This window comes from Brienomyrus brachyistius, chromosome 17 (genome assembly GCF_023856365.1).
Source record: "Brienomyrus brachyistius isolate T26 chromosome 17, BBRACH_0.4, whole genome shotgun sequence".
NCBI lineage: Eukaryota > Metazoa > Chordata > Actinopteri > Osteoglossiformes > Mormyridae > Brienomyrus > Brienomyrus brachyistius.
In genome coordinates this window covers 10,978,752-10,985,592 of record NC_064549.1, presented here as the reverse complement: position 1 = coordinate 10,985,592, position 6,841 = coordinate 10,978,752, and positions in this window count along the sequence as shown.

Sequence of the window (6,841 nt, the reverse complement as noted above, 5' to 3'; positions counted from 1 at the left end):
CATGGTGAACCCACAAATAATATGCATTCGTACAATTGAAGGTAAAGGGACCTCGCCATTATCCAACATGTCTGTCGCACGCTAACCCTCTCATGATTGCAGTGGGAGTGAAGATCTTGTTCCACGTCTAACAGGAGCACAGCTAGCCTGTCTAGAAGTGGCACTGGTGAGCAATTTGAGCGTGCTGACAGAAATAGCAGCCCTTTGCACAATGATGTGACTTAACGTCGTTTAATAATCGGAATGCTAGATCATTAACTCCAAATTAGCAAAACGACATGTAATTAACTGAGATGATGCACATTTAATGTGAGATCAGCAGTCTCCCCATACTGACAGGGACAATCCAAATGGGACGATACGCTAGGTGTATTTTAACCCCCAGTTAGCTAAAAGTGAGCTCCCCTAGGATTAGCACTTTGTTTTTGTAATCTGCCGATGGGGAAAAAAAAAAAAAAAAAAAAACGGCACAAATGGTGGATTTCCCCATTTTCCACGGTTCCTAAATCACTCTATTGATTCCTAAACTCCTAGAATATCAGGAAATTGCTCCGGTGGACCTTTATCACCAATATGGGGTTAGGCCAGTGGTCGGGTGGCAAGGATTTATTTCATATAATAACTGTATTTACTACCCATAACCCCCCAACTGAAGCACACAACAAGGTAGGCTGGTGTTTGAGATTTACACTCTGCCTCTCTTGCGTTATTAACCGCCATCATAAATAAACTTTTGCGCTCTCTCTCATCTGCTCTGAAAAATAAAGATGCCCCCCCCCCCCCCCCCGTCCAAACCCTGTCAGCTGCCCCACCCCCACTGCAAACTGCACTGGTTAACAGACAGGCATCTCTCCTTTTCCCTTAATTAGCTTGCTATTAATCGCTATCACATTTCCTGCAAGTCTTTTGGCCGCATATGCACAGGGGAGCCTGCGATTCCCTCCAAGAGGATGGGATCCTGGTGTGGACCCCCGCTACTTTTCCTGTCTGTAATGGCTTGTAATATTAGACGTGGGATAACAGATCCCTTCGTGACACTAGATCCCACACTTTCCGCCCTTTTTGTCTTTTATTTGCAATTCTTTTGTACATTTCTGCAAAACTCAAGTGCTCTACCTGTTTTTTTTTACTTGTTTTCATCCACTGTAAAGTCTCATTTCCATTCCTTGCATAGACATTATTGTGACAAAGGAACCGCTTGAAGGAGTGAATGTCAATGAGCGCGTTACAGTGGGAGGGGATGGGTGGGGGCGGGCTGGGGATGGGGCTTGGTGGGGGTGTAAGTAGGCCACTCTACCCGTGGAGTCGGTAAAATAGTTTTTTAGTTTGCCTGCTGTGGGACAAGGTTATCATCTCTCTTATGTTCCATTCTTTCATACATGTTGATTCTGTTATTTTACTGTACGGATTCTTTCTATTCAGTAGAATTCCATTTGGAAACAAAGAGCCTACTGATTGTTTCCATTTGAGACATGCATTAAGTTACATCGTTCATAACAGAATTACAACAGAATGTTGAGTGTATACATTGTGTTCTGAATATTTCAGTCTCATGTTTTAGACACTTCTCTTGGGATTCTGAGTTTACTCTCCGGACACTTAAATCAAAGGAAATGTTTTAAATACTGCTCAAAAGGTTAAAAAAAAGGAAAAAAAAAAGAAAAAAAAGAAATTTTAAGGAACATATTTATATACAGTAGCAAACCAACTTTGTTGTTGAAATAATAATAAAGAAAATTCCTAAAATAACATTGTGTGAATTAGTCATGGTTTCTGATACATCGTTTATTCATTATAATAAAACACTTCTCATACTTTTTCAGTCATCTATTAGAAGCCTTAATTTTTTAAAATATTTTTATATGCATATTCATGTACATTTTGTCACATGATACGAGACAAAGGGCAAAAAAGCAGGCATGTCCTGAACAAAAACACGTTTATTGAACTGAACAGGAGCAGGGAAACAAACGAGACCGTGAGGGAACAAAACAAGCAGGTGAGTACAGGGAAGGAGGAGGCATGTAGGACGAACAGGGGAGGGGACCAAGGGGACCAAATGCAAAAGTGGACACACAGGGCCAGAACAAGACACTGGATGGGACAGGGCACAGCAGGACCGACAGGATACATGGGACAGACACCACACAAAACCATAGGGATTACGCTAACAGACAAGGAAATGGACAAGGAACAAAGGGCCAAACCAGGGACCAAAAGAACAACATGACAGACATGATTGAGGACCAGCGAGCAGGAGAGACAGAGACTGAGACAGACTAAACACACCACACCTCAGAACACCAGATGGACAAAACCCAAGACATGAGACAAGACATATGACACAACTAGGGGCATGGAAAAGAGCAAGGCAAAACCAGGGACAGCAATGAGGACATCCAAAAAGACACACACCAGGACAGAGCAGACAAGTAGAGAAACCACAAGGACAGGGATGGAAACACAGGAGAGGACCACAGGGGGCACAGGCTAGGACAAAACCAAGGCAGGACAGGGACCCGGAACCAGGACCAAGGCATGACCAGAAGGAACAGGGAATGTCCAGAAAGTCTCTCCGGGAAACTGGGAGGTGACCCTGGGATGCAAATCCAACTAAGCCTGTTCATCGGTGAGGTAGGGTCTGTCCAGACCACAGGACCTAAGGACCTCAGAAGGCCAGCAGAGATGGCTGGTGCCAAGGGACTATCAGGGCAGGAGCAGGAGAACGCTGAGGGAACCGTGTAGCAGGAACAGGAGGGCACTGAAAGAACTGTAGCGCAGGAACAGGAGGGCGCCAAGGGAATTCTCCCTCAAGCCTCAACAGGAGAGTCACCCAGACGAGCATCATCAGGCAAATGAGAATCAGGGTGACTTGCACGGACATTGTACCCTCGTTTCTCCCTTAGGGAGAAGGAGAATCAGCCATCCCCTCGTTGGGGCCCCAGCTGACACTGCTGACTCCACTGGGACCTAGAACTGGGTGGGTGCAGACTTCGGGCTGAGGTGGGGGCTCACAGAGAGGGACTTAGGGCAAGGCCCAGGTGGTCCTGTTCTAAGTCTTCCAGCGGAGTGTTTTCCAGATTGACCCAACCTGGTCTGGCAGCAACCGGGGTGTCAGGCAGCGGCCAGGCACTGACCTGCAGGGGATAAGGAGGCCATCAAGGTGATCACAAGAAGCTTCAAAGCGGGCGCTAAGACAATGATAGGAGATGATGAGACAAGGGCCAAGAAAAGCACGGGAGATGATGAGGCATGTATCGACAGGACACCAGGAGACAACAAGGTGGGTGCCAACGGGACACCAGGAGATGAAGAGGCAGGAACCAATGAGACAACAGGAGATGAAGAGGCAGGAACCAACGAGACGACAGGAGATGAAGAGGCAGGAGCCAACAAGACAACAGGAGATGAAGAGGCAGGAACCAACAGGACACCAGGAGATGAAGGGGTAGGAGCCAACAAGACGACAGGAGATGAAGAGGCAGGAACCAACGGGACACCAGGAGATGAAGAGGCAGGAGCCAACAAGACGACAGGAGATGAAGAGGCAGGAACCAACGAGACAACAGGAGATGAAGAGGCAGGAGCCAACAAGACGACAGGAGATGAAGAGGCAGGAACCAACGGGACACCAGGAGATGAAGACAGGGGAATCAACGAGGCAGGAGTCGAGTGGACGTCAGGAGATGATGAGGCAAATAAGGCACATCCAGAACACTTGCGAGTGGTGAAGAGGTGGCGGGCTGAGCAGTTTCACACTGTGGAGAAGCAGCAGGCTGAGAGGCCTCATGTTGAAGAGACGCAGCAAAACAAGCAGCCTCAAGCTGCAGAGAGGCGGCGGGATGAGTGGCTTCATGCTGCAGACTGAGCACCTGCATGCTGTGGAAATGCGGCGGGCTGAGTGCCCTCAGGTGGAGAGGTGGCAGGTTGAGCGGCTTCACGCAGTCAAGAGACAGCACGCTGAGCGGTCTCATGCTCAACTATCCTCCGCATGTTGGTCAGTATGCACTGAGCCTTCTTTGCCTTTTGAGTCTCACTAGCACCTTCCCCACTTCTCAGAAGAAGTGGACTCAGGAATCCTCTAGACCATGGGACTAATCCTCCACTCCAGATGGGCATCCAGGTGTGAGAAAAAATCCGCTGCTTGAAGACAGGATGACTCCCAATGTGCCAGTAACCCCTTTGGTCCTCATATCCAAGGCAGATCCAATCCTTTCATTACGATATGCCTACCATGTAATGGCCTTGTTATTCTTAGCAAATGCATGGATAGGCTATATTTGTGCAATATGCTGTTATGGGTGGCTGGTAAATTCAATAATTGAAATGAATTACTTCTCTTATTACCAAGTCTTCTTGGACAAGAGCAAAGTCACAGCTTTGGTGGGAAAGTACACAATCCTGGAACAACACTGATTGGCGACACAAGCTTAGAATGAGCAGGGAAACTTTCCTCTACATCATCCAGATATTAAAACATGTCCCACAGAAGTGGAGGACATGCTATCAGAAACCCTTCCCCGTAGAACATCGTGTAGCAGTGACATTATAGAGACTCCACTCTCTCTCTCTTTCTGATCTCTTTGGCATAGGAATTTATCCTATGCCTGCATGATATATCCTGCCTGCATGATAACTAGAGGTGTAGTTAAGGCCATTTGTATAGTTCTACAGCCAAAATTCACTGAAGTCTCAACAGGTAATGACTTGAGGGATGTGGTGATTGGTTTCAGAGACAGATGGTACTCTTGATAGCACTCATGTAATCGTCATAGCCCCACAAGTCTCTGAAGCAGACTTCCATAATCACAAGGGTCATTATTCTGTCTTACTACGGGTTAAACTTGACCACAAGCACAGGTTTTGGGACATTAATGTGGAGTGACCAAGAGAAATTTACGATGCAAGGGTGTTTGCAAATTCCTTGCTTTTCCATAAAGCTCTGTGTGGGAGGCTTCTTCCTCCATGTATTGAGGATCTGCACGGGGTTTCTATACTTTAATGAATCATAGTTGATTCCACATATCTGTTACCATGGATTCAGAAACCATATCCAGAAGGGCAAGGAAAAACAGGGAAGACAACAGTACAGTACAGTTGAAGGGGCTTTTGGAAGACATAAGGTTTGTTGGTGTTGCTTCCTTAAACAGAATGACTACAGTATCAGCATCATAAACCAAGTGACTGTACCAAGCTGAATACTATTCAACATTTCTGAGCACAGAGGAGAGGGACTGGAGCCTCACCTGCTGGAAAATCTGGGGGATGATGGGGTAGACATGCAACCGGTACTGGTACGCACAGTCATGGTCAAAAGGTTTGTGTTTCGCAAGCTTTGCTGCTTCTCAATGAACTTTAGAGCTGAGGAGTTTCCTGGCCAGGGATCCAAAATTTGGATGTTATGTGTTATGATCCAGTGTTATGATCTCTTCAGTACTTTGTATTCATTTCTGGTAAGAAATCATGTAAAAGTAAAGTGAGCTCACTAATTAGAGCTGCCAAATTAGCAATAATACCTATTTCATCATCACTGCTTCCCTCAATGACACCAAGTGGGTTCACACAGGGTGATGTCCCCAGGATGGCATCCTACTCATCATAAAAAGAACACTTGATGTTGCTTGATTGCCCACTACCTCTGAGTTTATCTCGAGCTTGAGTGTACTGTCACATCATTTGTTTTACCTTTTTACGATACTGGAGAGGGGTCCTTGTAAACCCTCTAATTTTCATTTTTCCAGAGAACAGAAGGAATATATTTGTGTTTTAATGTGTTGTCATTAATTGAGCTTTGCTTTGATGTAGTCCTTGCTCCATATCTCAAAAGCAGCAGTCCTGCCGTGTTGGTTTAAAAAAACTTTGCAATATTTTGAGGGGAAGTACTATAGCTTTTGATTTGTAATAGCTGTGTTGAGTGAATAACTCCAGATATCCTAAATCTATGGAGACATTAAGTTATAATGAAAAGTAAATCTGAGTATATATCTGATAGATTCCAAAGTCTCTACATGAATTACTATAAAAATTTTTTGTTTTTTTGTTTTAGAGGTACATAATTTTTTCTGACAAAATCAATGCTAATTCTTTCATGCGATTTGAGAAAATACGTGTGCAATGTTCTTAGCCAGGTAATGCTTCCTCCTGAAGAATATTCCCACAGCCTCATGCCCTGAGGAGCCTGGAAATTGGAATCAGTTTGCACACTGTAAACCTCATACGTAAAGATTGGCCTGTGGGGTATGCAGAATGTATTCAATTCTGGGATTCAGTAAAGGTCACCGTGCTGTTTAATTTCCTCAACATGCGGCACTCTGGTGGGTCGTATTTGCCCACCAGTTCAGTTGATGACAGCCTTAAGCCCTCAAACACCTGCGATCTCCAATAAGCCTCCCGAGAGTTATCCAAACCCAAATCACTTCGAAAATGCTCCGCAATGTTCTACACTTTGGGCTCACTCCATCAAGCTTCTAACACCGGTGCCCACTCTGTCCTGCCCTCCCTGCGGCCATCTACTGAACAGCTTTGCACAGAGAAACAAAATCTGCCATGTGGAGACTTCCAGGGGCGTAGATTTGTTAAAAATACCCATGACACTCGCATCTCTCCAACGATTCAGACACCCAGGCTTTGTTATTAAACCATGTTTTTTGGGGAATGGATTTTTTTTATTTTTTCTCTGACCACTGGTCATGAAATGATACTTTGTGAGTCCCTGCGGGTTAAAGAACTGCCAAATATTCAGTCTTTTTTATTGAATTGTCCTCATTCTTCCCACTCATCTCTCGGGAATATTACAATCACTGATCTATAAACATAAAGCATAATTATTTATTTGGTAATT